This window comes from Astyanax mexicanus, chromosome 15, assembly GCF_023375975.1.
Source record: "Astyanax mexicanus isolate ESR-SI-001 chromosome 15, AstMex3_surface, whole genome shotgun sequence".
NCBI classification, from domain to species: domain Eukaryota; kingdom Metazoa; phylum Chordata; class Actinopteri; order Characiformes; family Acestrorhamphidae; genus Astyanax; species Astyanax mexicanus.
Genome location: NC_064422.1, coordinates 26,852,154 through 26,868,125, shown reverse-complemented (window position 1 = coordinate 26,868,125; position 15,972 = coordinate 26,852,154). Strand labels below are relative to the sequence as shown.

The 15,972-nt window shown below is 38.3% G+C and overlaps 1 long non-coding RNA gene across 1 annotated transcript; it reads right to left on the bottom strand.

The window, feature by feature from the left end:
• Nucleotides 1-235: 235 nt before the first annotated feature.
• LOC111192399 (uncharacterized) lies at nucleotides 236-13,639 on the bottom strand. The gene is made up of 4 exons (XR_007424523.1): nucleotides 13,432-13,639; nucleotides 11,318-11,414; nucleotides 10,479-10,600; nucleotides 236-700 (listed from the first exon to the last, which is right to left on the bottom strand). It is a non-coding gene; the product is annotated as an uncharacterized LOC111192399 (long non-coding RNA).
• Between the last annotated feature and the right edge of the window lie 2,333 nt (nucleotides 13,640-15,972).

Here is a 15,972-nt window from a genome sequence, read left to right as displayed (position 1 = left end):
ACAGTATACTGATAAGTCTGAATAAATAATGAATATGGAAATTACTGAAACGGTAATTAACAGTATTTATTCAGTAATTTATAATAGTTATTGAATAGTATATCTTACAATTATTTGATAAATTAAAAGCTTACAGTGCAATGAAACTAATGGTACCAAGGGTTCTTTGTAGTGATGCAAACTTATGTGTGAAATTGAAGAACCATTTAAAAATATGAAGACGCTCCACATAAAGTAAATTTTCTTGAATGAGTTAGGAGCATTCATTTTTATTAGTCTGCAGTTTAAGAGGTTAAAGGACGAAGCAACTTTGAGCTGAGCATCACTGACTCGCTCCATCAGTCTCCGCAGGAAAAGTCATGGCATGCTATAGTGAAAGATATCAACTGACATTCAGTGCTTTACAACTCCCACAGCAAATAAAACCAGGGGTGACAACAAGTTGCGAGGGAGGTGAGGGGGGGTTGGGGGCTCACTACACAGGCATACAGAAAACGTAATATGAACAAATACCTAAACCTCTAAAGCTCAATCTTGTGGAATGGCCTTGAGGAGTAAATAATGATTTCCAGCCTGTCCTGGAGCAGTACGCCGGCAATAAACTATACTCGCAGGAGTGTTTTGGAGTGCTTAGAATTCCATCACACTGCTTTCTCCAGCAGGCGTGGGAGCGGCGGAGCCGGGGAGCAGACTGGAAACACTGGAACGAAAAAGAACAAATGAAAATAGATTACAGGGATTCCACCATTTATCAAGGCCGAGCAGACAGATATCTGCTGGAAGATAGCACAGCGATTCAAAGAGGAGGACCTTTTAAATCCCAGGCCTATCTCCAACCCACTGGCTGTGCTACGCTGTGCATCTACAGTGTTGACATTGAATTTTATTCTACAAAAAAAAGAGAGGGAGACAGAAAAAGAAAAAAAGAGCAAGAGAGAGAGAGAAAGAGCAAGAGAGAGAGAAAGAGAGAGGATTACTGCAAGCGTACTGTAAAGGATTTGCAGTGTCCTTGTGCTTTATTGTGCTCTTTAAAGTAGGGACTGCTTTCAGGGTGACTCCAATTTCTCCTTGAGCTCAGGTTTCAGTTTGATTAACTCTAGCAAAGTTGCTCTGCTTTAGGTTAAACACACTTTTGGTGGCGTGAGAACAGACTCTGACAGTGCTATCTGTCCTTACACCTGCTTTACAGCCCTTAGAGAAGCTTATTTCATATAGCATTATATGTTGAAGTACACTTATTGATAAAAGAAAAATAACGCATCAACAAGGAGTTCTTGGAATCAATTGGAACTGTGTACAGCTCTGGGAAAAAAAACTAAGCTTCTGAGTCATTTTTTTCTGCTTTTGCTATTTATAGGTATACATCTGAGTAAAATGAACATTTTTGTTTTATTCTATAAACTACGGACAACATTTCTCCCAAATTCCAATTTAAATATTGGCATTTACAGCTTTTATTGCAGAAATGAGAAATGACTGGAATAACACAAAAGATGCAAAGCTTTCAGACCTCAAATAATGCAAAGATCAAAGTTCATATTCATAAGAGTTCAGAAATTAATGTTTGGTGGAATAATTCTGGTTTTAATCACAGTTTTCATGCATCTTGGCATGTTCTCCTCCACCAGTCTGTCTTTCACACTGCTTTTGGATAACTTTGTGCCACTCCTGGCACTCCTATCTTTTTCTTGATTATATTCCAGAGGTTTGGTCATTTGGTATAATCAAAGAAAATCATCATTTTTAAGTGGTCTCTTATTTTTTTCCAGAGCTGTATATGTGAATAAATTGATGATACACTGTAATTAAAAAAATATAAAGAAAGGATATGTCTATTGGGGAAAACTGTACACTAAAAAGAAAGCTTGGGTACTCTGTTCGGTCACCTCTAGCCTGGACAACACATGAGATGAGATGAGTTGGGCATGGAGGTGTAGCTATTCTGTGTGGCATCCTGCAGAACATTTGCCCACAGATGTTGCAGCCTGGTCTGTAGATCATGCAGGTAAATCTGGTGAAATTTTGCAATATTGAGAGATATTCTTGGGAAACCCTTGCTGTGTGTGGGCGAGCATTATCATGCTTATGATAAGTCTTTCCTACTTTAGCCCTACCATCGTCAGATCCCTCAGATCTCATTCAGGAAACAGCAAGTAAAATATGGCAGTGGTGGCAGGCTGATAGATAGCTTAGACTATAGGAAATTTGGCAAAATGACCATCCTGCCTCTCTCAGTCCAATGAGACCTGTGCCCCCTCTCAAAGTCTTTCAACTGTGCAAAATTTATGTATGAATTTTTATTGTGTTGTAGAGGCATGTCTAGCAATGAACAGTCTCTAACCAAGAGGTGCACTACCCACCAGCTGCCCCTGAGAGCCTACTGGTGTGGGTGATACAAAACCCTTTTTTTCGGCAGTAAAGTAACTTATTTACATTCTGAAAATTTGAGGGCTTTGAAATCTCCTACAGGACACTTGGAGAAGCTGCCTGTTCACTCTCTACTCCACTTAATAATTCCAGATCAGTAACAGGAATCAACACAAATTCTGCAGGTTTGAAAATAGATGTAAAAATTAAACAAACGTAACGAAACTAAAGGTTTGGAGGGCATTAACTGTTTAATTTGTATTCAGGAAAATATAGATTTTGAAATGACGTTCAGAAAAGAGCCAATTTTATTATTTTATTATTTAAATTTTGACAATTTAAACTTTTCAGTAATGTTCTTTATCAAACATGAAAGCTTTTTATGTAATGCTTAAATAGGAATCCTTAAATACATTTACATTTGCGGTATTTAGCAGACGCCCTTATTCAGAGCAAACAGTGCTTCAAAGTTACTTCAGATATCCAAAGCTAGTTTGTAGACTAGGATCAAGAGATACATAGAGCTTAATCATGTTTAGAACCCTAGAAAGCTTTTTTTTTTTTTTTTTTTTTTTTTTAGTTTAGGAACTCTTTAAAAAGATGTGTCTTCAGTCGACGTTTGAAGACCGCGAGTGACTCTACTGTTCTAACAACCAGTGGAGGTTCATTCCACCACCTTGGTGCCAACACAGAGAAGAGTCTGGATGTGTATTTTCTGTGTGTTTTGAGTGATGGAGGTTCGAGCCGAGCCGTACTGGAAGCTCTAAGAGCTCTTGGTGCAGATCTGGCTTTGACCATTCCCATCAAATAGAAAAATTTAGTGGTGTAATGTCAGGCAGACCAATGATAAAAATCCTGGCCTGTTAAGGGTTTTTTAACACCCTCCTGAGGCAATATACTTTGTCAAATCAACAACAACAAAAAACACCCGTTTCATATCAATTCCTGCCTGAGACATGCATGCTAGGTTTTACAGCAGTCCCGTTACATCATTTTTTATATGGGCCTTTAAGCCCAGAACATCTTTAAAAGGCGTGAAACATACTTCATATTTTATGTGCCAACTCAACACAGACTGCCTGTTCTTGATAACATTGTCACTGACTACATTTGCTTTTAATTTCCAGTGTTTATGGAGGCCGCCGCGGACAGGAACAAGCCTCGTCATAAAAGGCGTTTACAGACTGTGTGAATATCGACTCGATCGTGCGCTCAAAGCATTTGCATTGTTCTTTCTTGGCCACAAATTGCTTTCCCTTTTAACAAAAGCCGTTTTACACGGCATCTCCTGAAGAGTCACAGCCAAGCTTTGATACGTTAAAAAAAAAAAGGCGACGCATCTGATCCGCTAAAAGACGTCCCCAGATGTAGGTTGTTCTACAGTTAATAGGCCATCATGTACTCAAAAATGACACATTTGAGCATCTTAAGAAGATAGATGTGAGAGAGGCATCAGCATGATCTTACGCCCACATTCACACACACACACAGAGTGAGAGAGAGATACACACACTCACGTTCACTGAGGGAGTGAAAAAAAAAAGACCTCATCAAAGACTGTGTATTTAAAAGTCAGCTCATGAAGGCTGCTTTTACACACACTCACATACACACACACACATATGTACAAATACACACAGCTCTGCCACAGGCAGCTAATGGGGAAATGGTGGGGTGGGGTGGGGGGGTGCAGAGGCCGTGTGTGATGAACACAGTGGAGAGGCAGGCTCTCTCATATTCACCCTTAACAGCTGCTGCTCTACATCACCAGCTCACTCCAACCCAATCACAGAGATCCATCTGTACAGGCTGAACTCAAAGGCATTACATCCTACTACTGTCTTTTTTTTTAATACGTCAAATAAATAAAAGTGACCACCAGATCTGAAGTATCCCTGTGCTGACCATGCTAACTTACTGTAACATGCCAACTGTTTAAGATAGCTGTGTAGAGCTCAGCCAACGAAAAAAGGTGGATTTTTACTTTCTGGACCTGGACTACAAACCTGTGTGTTTATATAGATTTGCATAGGATCTCCGGTGGATTTTGCCTTTTACAGAGACTCTAAGACTACATCAGTGTCTGAACTGCACTTGGCATGGAATTACACATGTTGTAAAGTAATATGCAAAGGCATTGCAAAGACTGTCATTAGTGTAAAAATGTCTTTATTTTGAAACATTTCAAACTGTTGTTCATCTTGGTGCCTCGCAGTGCTGTTTGCCAATCCGAGGCGATATGATATGTTTGCATGTATGAATATTCATGAGCAAGACCCCAAATCCTATTGTTTCTCCCTGCCCACTCTTTTACAGGACTAAAGCAGCGTTATACTGCATCACCAGAGCACTTTTTTCACAAAAAACAGCTCACAGGGCAATAATTTAAACTAAAGACCACAACTTCACATTTTATAATGAAAAAACAATGGAATGAGACCTTTAAATTGGACTCAGGCTCATAAAGACGTCATAATGATGTTTAAGAGATGGGATGGATCAGGCTTGGACAGAACGTGCACTGGCTCGGGTAGGAGCAGTTTACACACTACCTGCCAGTAAGTCAACCTTGGAAGGGGATTAGTTTCTAAAGGGGGACGTCTGTGAAAAATATTTCATTCTTCTACTCAGTGATAAAACTCTTGCATCTGGACTGCAATTGAAAAAACACGAGGACCAGTGAGTTTTTGGCTTTCTCTGTTACATGACATAGCGTTCAGTAGCTTCTCCATTTCCACTTGCTGTTGTGTTTATGTGGATCTCCATGTAAACGCATGCCTAAAGTGTAATTACGGTGCGTGGCAGTGGACAAATAGCTATTTTATTAAACGCGAGGTGACGAAACTCAGAGATGTTCGTCCGTCCGGACGGGACTAAAATTACCGGAGGTCCACAGAGTTCAGCAAAACCAGTAGGTAATTCAGCCTGTAATTTCCTCAGAGGACATCTGAGAAAAACACATACATGGTCAGTGGACAGTAAATAGTGGAAAAACACCAGCAGATGACATGTCTCTCCAAACCATCACTGACCATCAGTAAATTTTACATTTCATTTGGAAAATCAAGAGACCAGAGTCTGGAAGAAGAGTGGAGAACCACACAGTCCAAGCTGCTCAAGGTCTAGTGTAAAGTTTCCAAAATCAGTGATGGTTTAAAGAGCCAGGTCATCTGCTTTGAGAAGGAAATCTTGTGTGGAACAGCCAGTTTGCCTTAATAGATACATCAGTAGTCAGTAAAATGTTTTTTTTTTAAATGCATGCCTCTAAAAATTTAGACTATAATCAGCCACCGGAGCTGATAGATTGTTTCATTTGCTCATGATGTCATGCTGGGTGCCTAATTATACACTTCAACATAAATAAATGCAGCTCTAATTGTGGTGCATTATTTTTACATACTATTTAGGGAGGTAGGTGTGGTTTGTATGCAGCATCAGTAACACAGCGGGAAAATCTTGCTCACTGAGATTTTAGCTTTCATTTATATCACAGCAAACCAAAGTGATAAACTCCTATGTGTCTAAAATACTCCTTAATGCAGCTTTTAAAATAAGCGCTTAACATGAGATTTTTGTAATAAGACAGGAGATCTAGGCTCAATTAATTTGGAACTTCTGCAGTGTGTCACAGTCTGTTGCAGCTGATAGGTGAATGATGAGTGGATACTAATATAATGTTCTTTAAAGGTGTTATATCTAATTCTGATATAAAGATGTAGTGGAGTAAAGGCATGTGTTGTTGTTCTGGCCACATGTGCATGTTAGTCCTTCTCTGTGGAAACCTTGGCCTCCTCAGGCCTCAAGACAAGACAGTGATGACCCACAAAGCATTGTGCATGCAAGTGCAGTATGAATTGTCTATACTTGGCATCAATAAAAAATAATTACAACTTCTCCATTGTGCTCGTCTGTGTTTGGCAGGTGATTTCTCTTGGATTCGCTCCACAGTGCTGGGAACAATAATAGGAGGAGGGAGGTGTGGCTGAAGGAAAGGGTGTAGCTAAAAATATATAGCATTTGTTATGATCTAAGCTGCTAGTGCTCTACTGTGATATCTAGTGTGAGAAAGGATCATATAAAGAACCTTTAAAAACAGATCTGAAAAATAAGAAAAATAAGAAATCACTTAATGATGATGTTTTTCCCTGATTTTACAAAATTGAAAACCTCTGGAATACAATCAATAGGAAGATGGATGATCACAAGCTTGAATTTTTGCACCAGGAGTGGCATAAAGTTATCCAAAAGAAGTGTGTAAGACTGGTGGAGGAGAACATGCCAAGATGCATGAAAACTGTGATTAAAAAACAGGGTTATTCCACCAAATATTGATTTCTAAACTTTTAAAGCTTTATGAATATGAACTTTGCATTGATGGAGGTCTGAAAGCTCTGCATCTTTTTTGTTATTTCAGTCATTTCCAATTTTCTGCAAATGCTCTAAATGACAATAATTTTATTTGGAAATTAGGAGAAGAATAAAACAACAATGTCCATTTTACTCAAACAAATACCTATAAATAGCAAAATCATAGAAACTGATTTAGAAACTGAAGTGGTCTCTTAATTTTTTTACTGTACATCATATTATGTTTTGGGAATCTGACCCTTGGCTACATAAGAAAAGACGACATCAACGTTCAACGTCCAAATCAAATCTCCTCAGATTTCCTTCACTACCATCTTCATATCTTTTAGTCCACTTATTAGAGAAGGTGGACTCCAGCCCAACGTTTTGAGGAAGCATGAAAGTATTCTTCTGAAATCAAAAGAATCCTGCTTCTATTGCAGTAACTGTTTGTACAGTCCAGACAAGGCTTCCTACTAGACGTTGGACTGTTTTTCATCGTGTGAGGTTTTGATTGCATTCAGTAACAGCAGCATTAGTGAGGTCAGGATGTTGGATGAGCACTACTTCACCTCATTATCCTCTACTTCCCAGCTCATCCCCACAGTATTGGATGGATTGAATTAATGGTGATTACAAGAAAAACAGCATTAAAACATTAATTCAGCTCAGAAAACAGTGCTAACTGGGGCTGCATTAACCACTTTAACCATAATTCACATATCAAAACACAAAACTATCCAATTGTTAGTGATTAATTTAGCTCAGAAAACATTTTGCTATTAGTCAAAATGGATAAATCCTATTTCAGGCTATATAATAAAATAGTAGCAATAAAATATTATTAATTAGAAGATGTAAATTAAAAAAATAAAGAACATCCAGTTTTTATATTATAACGTACCATTTTATTTGTAGTTCAATAAGTAAATGTTTTGATCAAAATATGGTCAAATATCTAATCCCTGTTAATATTTACATCTCATTTTATAATCCTTTTATGCAGGGCTAGTTTATTGTTTTACATCTCAGAGGTTTTTTTTTCCTTCATTTAAATCACAGGCTGTTTGTTTACATGCTAATTTGCATACCAAGCTCGAGCACAACACAGAGCTTTATTTCCACAATAATTACTGTATGTAGGACAAAGGAGCTGCCGTAGCCAAACTGGCATTTAAAAGCACGAGCCATATGTGGACAGTCGTATGTTCTATAGGAAGCCTTATGTCACGTTGCATCTGTTGAATGCAATCGCTGCTGTGAAAGCCTATATGATGAAGTAATGAGCTTTTCAAGTGCAATCAAGGGTAATGTAGGACACTTTAGAGCTGAAATGATAACATTATGTTCTTTTATGATCACAGGGCATGCAATTAACAAAGTACAGAAGACCCCGAGCCTATCCCTGAAATAAATCACTGTTTCAGTATCTCCAACAGCGAACTGAAGGTTGTGCTTTGTTTGAGTTGTTTTACAGGGGAATGCAAAAGGCATGTCAAACTCTTTATTAATGTGAACAGCTTAGTGAGTAAAGGATGACCTGATTAACAAAAGGCATACAGTTACTGGACTGTCTTGCATTTATAAAATTCTGCATTAGTTTTTTCTCCAAATTAGAGATGAAACCCCATGAAATCCCCATAATTAGATCAAAACTCAAATCCAATCAGATCATTTCAGGAAGTTAAGGACTGCAGGTTTTTTTTAGTCACGGGTCTCTGCAGTTCCCTGTTAAACTGCTAGAAGGAACTACAGAGCTCACGCAGAGCTGCAGAATCTCATTAAAGCCAGTGTTGTACTACATTATGTGTCTCCAATTACAGGGGTTGGACTACGAAACTGAAACACCTGTCATTTTAGTGTGGGAAGTTTAATGGCTAAATTGGAGCAGCCTGGTGGCCAATCTTCATTAATTGCACATTATTGCACCAGTAAGAGCAGAGTGTGAAGCAGGGTAAGAGCACAGTTTTGCTCAAAATATTGCAATGCACTCAACATTATGGGTGACATACCAGAGTTCAAAAGAGGACAAATTGTCGGTTCACGTCTTGCTGGTGCATCTGTGACCAAGACAGCAAGTCTTTGTGATGTATCAAGAGCCACGGTATCCAGGGTAATGTCAGCATACCACCAAGAAGGACCAACCACATCCAACAGGATTAACTGTGGACGCTGTAAGAGGAAGCTGTCTGAAAGGGATGTTTGGGTGCTAATCCGGATTGTATCCAAAAAACATAAAACTACGGCTGCCCAAATCACGGCAGAATTCAGTGTGCACCTCAACTCTCCTGTTTCCACCAGAACTGTCCGTCGCCACAATAAATTATTGTGGTCTAAAACCAGGTGTTTCAGTTTCATTGTCCAATCCCTGTATCAGTCTTGCTTTGTTTTATAGTTTCTGATTTAAACTCACAAATGTGTTGATTGTATAAACATAACACAACTCTACTTTATCTTCTTATTAAGAATGCATTGATACAACTTTTTTTCCAACCAAGTACAAGCACAAGTATGTGTATTGTTGTACTTGCTGATACAGATTCCTACTTAGAATTAAGCAATAAGGAGCATCATGTAATAGTGTAGAAGTTAGTGTAAAATAGTCACATATACAGTCACATTATATATATATATATTTTTTTTTTTGAAAACAGGCATATTTTTAAGAAATTATTAAATAATGCTCAGATGGGGCGCCAAGTGGTCCAGCGGTCTAAAGCGCTGCCACTATGAGCAGGAGGTCGCAGGTTCGAACCCCAGCTCGTCAGAGGGAGCAAAATTGGCCCTGCTCCCTCTGGGTGGGTAGATGGCGCTCTCTCCCCACATCACTCCTACGGTGATGTCTGCAGCACAGGGCGTCTGTGAGCTGATGTATCAGAACCGAGCTGCTGCGCTTTCCTCCAAGCGCGCTGGCTGCTCAGTAATGCTGCATCAGCAGCAGCTCGAAAAGAAGCGGTGGCTGACTTCACATGTATCGGAGGAAGCATGTGTTAGTCTTCACCCTCCTGGTGTGTTGGGGCATTACTAGTGATAGGGGGAGTCCTAATGAGTGGGTTGGGTAATTGGCCGTGTAAATTGGGGAGAAAATGGGAAAAATTAGAAATAAAATTATAAAAAAAATAATAATAAATAAATAAATAAATAATGCTCAGATAAAAAAATAGGGATTGGTTTTTACTCAAATGTTTATTACAACAGCGTGATATATTGGATAAAACTAAAATAAATATTAGGAGTGTGGGATTTTCAGCTTTGCATTATTTTTTTTTTACCTGTGTGGATTCTTTATGTTGGATGTATGTACTTTTTAACTTTAAGGTTGGGGTGGCACCAGATTTTTTTTTGGCTGGTTTAATGGTGTAGCTTGAATTCTCAGTGAGGGTACTCTATAATTTAGGGTTTCACATTAATGTGCTAATCAATACAGTTTAATTTCTACTGCAACACTCCTGATACACATTCACACACACACAAACCACTCACACCACAACACTTACAATGCCAGTTTGTGTTGAACATAAGGTGTATTATTAAGCTCATGAGATATTCAGGGTTCATGGTTCACAAGCCAGCCTATATATATATATATATATATATTTATACTCTAAATATATATTATCTCACACAAGTATTTATGCACATTTATGCCCATTTATGCCGCATATTCTGAAACCACTATGATCACTATGATCAGCAATGATACTGTGTGCCTCAAATGCATTACATTCATAGAAAACAACACACAAAAAAAGCAATGCACTTACTATTAGACATCTTGTCCCTTGTCAAGCATGTTAGCTATTTCTGAGCCGCTTGTTCCCTCCCTCATCTCCATCCTCTGACCTTTCTTGGTCCAGGTCAGTGACTGCTAGCACTGTGTCAGCACCTTCATAAGACATGAACATAAGGTCAAAAGTTTAATGTGTGCTGCACCCATTCAGATTACCTGCATTGGCTTTGTTTTTTTGGGTTTTTTTTTTTTGGAAAAAAATAATTGTTTTGTTTTGTGAATGCATTTATCTACACATTATGTACACATTGCAACATTTATGTTATTCACATATTTGAAATAAACAGCACATCATAGCATCATATAAGCACTCCCCAGCCCCTCCCTACTTAGCACTGCCCATGGTTAAGGTGGATTAACAATGGCTGATTAGGGTGATTCACGACTTTGAAGCGCAAATGTGCTAAGGACACTCAGTTTGCTGAGCTGAACTCACTCGCTTATTGTGTGCTCTTTCACTTACACCATACTCATCACTCATACCCACTCACTCATGCTAGGCACACGGTATCGGAAGTTGGTTTCCGAGCCTTGTTTGTGATTACGCAAATACTGGTATCTGTATTCACGCATCTCTCCTTTTTATAGGATTTGTCTGCTTTGTGGACATCAGTTATTTTAACTACTCTAATTTTCAGAGTGCTAGACAACTGCTTAGAAGAGCCCAAGGCTGCTGATTGCTGCGTCAATGTCTGAAGCATTAAAATCTGAATTTTCTGCTTGCATTATATACAGTAAGTCTTTGTACGGTTTTGTTAAGTAATTGTGATACGGTAGACTAAACAAAGATTCTTAAGCACTTCTGATACTTACCTGTGTCCCTTAGGGACTGGCAGCACGCGGGCCACCCAGCTTTGTAGCCTTGAGTGGGCTAAGGGGAAATCGCTGGTGCAGGAGGGGTTCAGGTGATCTGTAAAAAGAAGAAAGAAATATTCATATCTTGTATTGTTTCTTGTAATTATATACTTACCTTTTTCTGTCCTAGGAGTGTAATGTCTAAATAACAGGTTATGTAAATAGTTAATTGCATTATATGTATTTTGTTCTGGTCAGGTTTACCCAGGGGTATACCAGGAGCTATTGGTAGCTCTAGCCACTTTTTCCAGTCAACCCTGAGCAAAAGTCTAAATATGTCAGTATACTGTTTGTTATTTTTGGATGGAAAATAAAACTAAACTCGTTGAGATCTCACGTCTGCTGTGGAACTCCATCATTTCCCACTACAGCCTGCTATTTAAACGAGGTTCCTCCAAACAACAAGATTCACAATACCACAGTAATTAATATTATTTATGTTAGTAATTTATTATTTATGAATTAGTGATTTAAAGTAGTTTCTAATGGCTGTAAACTGGCAAGGTTGTAGGAGCTACATATTGCTGGAATGAGACTTTACAAATAAAAAACAGATTGCAAAGGTTCATGCCTTGTGAAAATCATTGTCAGGTTTGAGATTTATTTTTTTACACCATTTGATACTAGAAGCTGCCCTTTACTTGTGTCAATATCTTATGATGAATGGAGCAATAGAAACAAAGCAAAATTATTTTTGGGATCAACAGTAGACAAAAAAAAGAACTTGGAATCAATGCCCATAAAAGTTTAGAATGTTTTTCATTCATTCCCCTACAAAGTTACATTTTCACAGAAGTTTTCTAATGACAGCAGAAACATATTAAAGGTTCTAGCAAACTTTTATCTGCACCAAACAACTAGAACTGTAGGAAGTGTTGGGCTGGGGGGTCGTTTGGTTCACACATTACACAACAGCCATGACCCACCAGTGAGGATGCAGGGAGAGACACCTCATTACACAACATTATGAAAAGTCTTTATTACAGCATCTCCCCTCCCCGACTAGAGAGGGATGAGGAAAGAAAGTAATGAGAGGCGGAATAGAGCTGTTTTCCAGCACCGGCCCTCTGTACTGCTGGACACAGCAATGCTGCCATAGCAACAGACTGTGGCCAGGGTGGCTTGTGGTCGGCGCGGGCTGGAGCGCATCCACCGCTGGCATGTCAGGGGGCGCGCTGCAGCAGGGGGCTGATCGCTTTTTGATGTAACAGCTGCTGGAGATGCCACTTTAATGGGGAAAAAACCCACAGTAAAAAAAAAAAAAAGAGAGAGTTTAAGGAGAAAAGACTTTCAGAAATAGCCACTAATGCTGGAGGATAGAACCTGGGGTTTCGACCAAATGTCCACAATAAATAAATAATAAATAAATATATCAGTTTGCATATCCAGTATAGTTTTAATAACTGTAGTTATTTCTTAAAATGTTTAACATATATAGTATACATTAAATATTATGCTGATATGCCAATACTTGTTCCTGTCCTATAACTTTTAAAATTCAGAGTCGCAAATAAACTTTTTCATTATTTGAGGTCTGAAAGCTCTGCATCTTTTTTGTTATTTCAGTCATTTTTCATTTTCTGTAAATAAATGCTCTAAATGACAATATTTTGATTTGGAAATTGTGGAGAAATGTTGTCTGTAGTTTATAGAATAAAACAGCAATGTTCATTTTACTCAAACACATACCTCTAAATAGTAAAAATAGAGAAACTGATTTAGAAACTGAAGTCATCTTTTATTTTTTTTATTTATATATACATTTTTTCTGAAATAGAAAGTCTTTATAAGGAATTATTTCCGCCTTTTGTTTGGACCCTATTTGTTCAAAAAAAAGGCCTTACAGTAGATGTTAGAACATTGCTATGAGTGTATAAAAATAGAGAAACTAATAAGGTCAGATGCTGATGTTGCATAATTATTTCTGGATCACCATTCCACACCAGTCCGTTGCATCCCAAAGGTACTGGAAGAGCTCCATCCCTCCAGAGAACACAGTTCCACTGCACCACAGCCCAACATTAGAGGGCTTTTTACCCCACTAGCCAGCTCTTGGCATGCTGCATACTGACCTTGCGAGAGTCCCATTCTGTTGGCAATGTGTTCCTCAGCTCAGTTTCTTCAGCTAAAGTGCTAGGGGCTTTATACACCTCTAACCTAACCAATGCAAAGCAATTTGCGCTCAAGTGAAGGTCGTCAGATGCAGTCGATAGGTCAAAACATGTTCGGTGTCCGTCTAAGATTACGTTAAATTCTTTTTAACAGAAGCTGTGAGGCTAATGAAGCTAAGAAACAAACAGACAAACAAACTGGAGGCTTATATTCGGTCCACAGAAGGCCTCGGGCTTTACAGGTATTGGTTCCACCCCTGCATAGCACCTGATTACATTAATGAGCTTCAGAAGGCAACTTAATTAGTCAGATCAGGTGCTGCGGTGCATGGTTGAAACAAATGCCTGTAGACATTTGAGCTCTCCACAGACTCGAGCCGCATGCTCACGATGTGTGGCCGCCTCATTTAAAGGAGCCCAAATGAGTTTTTGGCGCTAATGTTGTGCTAATGGCAAACTAGCTGTTGGCTGAGTTTTCCAAAGGCGTCATAGCATAAAGATCAACTTAGGATGGTTAAGTGAGTAGAACATTGATCTCTGTAATAGTTGAGATGACTGCCATGATTTTACAGCCCAGAGCTTTAAAAAAAACACTCATTTCATTAAGCTTGTCCTGAAGGCAGATGTAGAGGCTATTTTGCAGCCAATGCTAATGTTTATTATGTTATGTTGTAGATTTCATTATGAATTTCATTCTGAATATGATAAAAAGGTTGGTCTGTCTTGTTGTGTGGAATACAAATATGTGTGCCATAATTTGCCAGTTCTTGAAATCAGAACAAATAGAAACAAGACTAATACACATATTTAATTTCGTAGCTAAACTGTTGTGTAATGGTATAGTAGATAGATACCTAGCCCCAAATTCATGAACTTTTTCAGTAGATTCTTCTAGGATCATGTGAACCTATAGTTGGCTAGCTTTCAAGCAGAAAAGGCAAACAGGATGGCAAATAATAAAAACTATCTATAAAGGCCAGAATTGGACACAAAACATCTATCTGTGTCAGTACTCTGATAATAATTCCTATTCTCTGTGTTACATAAATACATTCAAAACTAATTCTATCACTTTGCCTTCCTCCGAGTTACTGACTGCCCACCTGTCCGAACCAATACCGATGGATGTTAGACCCTCAGGATCTCATGATTGAAAAATGCTTTGAAAATCACAGTGAAGACAGGGATTTTTAATCTTTAAGTTACATTACATTACATTTGGCAGACGCTTTTGTCCAAAGCAACTTACAAAAGTAATAGGAATTAAGATAAACCATTTTAGATGGGCTTAAAGGAGGTCGAAGGGAAATAAAGGGATAGAGAAGTGAAGAAGGGGAAGAAGGAAATGGGGTTAGAAGTAGTTAGTGTGTTAGAGGTGTTAAGAGAGTAAGTGCTCTTTGAAGAGCTCTGTCTTCAGGAGTTTCTTAAAGATAGTGAGAGATTCTCCTGATCTGGTAGTGGAAGGTAGTTTGTTCCACCATTGGGGAACTCTGTATGAGAACAGTCTGGATTGCTTTGTGTGGATTGTGTTTGGCAAAGCGAGGCGACTTTCATTGGAGGAGCGCAGCAGCCGGGAGGTAGCGTAAGCCTTCAGGAGTGAGTGCAGGTAGGAAGGAGCTGTTCTGTCATCACCTTGTAGGCGATTGTAAGAGTTTTGAATTTACATTAGTTAGTATGCATCATATACAAGTTCACATAAGATATATATATATATATACCTTGTGATTGGATGTATGAATATTAGTGTGTCAATCTTTTTAAAAAATGATTATCAGATGAATCACAACAATATTTTGTGATTAAAAGCAGAAACATGGCAATCTTAAACTTACGAGAAAGAGAAGCAGAAGAATGAGAACAGTGGAATAAGAGCTTGTTATGAGATTTAATCCATATCTAAAAATAATTGAAAAGTAATCTATCTTCTGAACTCAGCAGTGCTTAAATAAATAAAATGTTATATAAAAAAACTAAATGTTATATAATCGTTAATTAAAACCCTAAAAATACGTCACTAGGCTCTGTTAAAAACAGTGAATAATGGCAAGTATGGCAATTATGGGGGCCACATTTTTATATTTTGCAAACCAAAAAATAAGTATTATTGTATCCATATGAAATCATGCTGACAGCAAACATTATTATATCTTGCAATTTAGTTATGTCTCTTTAATACCTGATCCACACTACAGGATAATCAGTTCGATTTCCATGATGATTTGCTGTTCCAAACATCACTAAAGTCTCCTGATATTGTGTTGATCCTAAACAATGATCTTCACAGGTTAACTTGCAGTGTGTGATGTGTACAATCCAGTCTTTAATCATCTGATCGTCTCCAAGTGCAATTGTAAATATGAATATGAAATCTTTAAGGATTCCGATTCTCTGGTGTGAAACTTGGCATTATTTTCATGCCTGAAAACTCGCCAAACAGTGAACTAAAGTAACTAGAACTAAAGTTGGCAGTATGTATAGGCTGCAGGGCTCATACATCTTGCA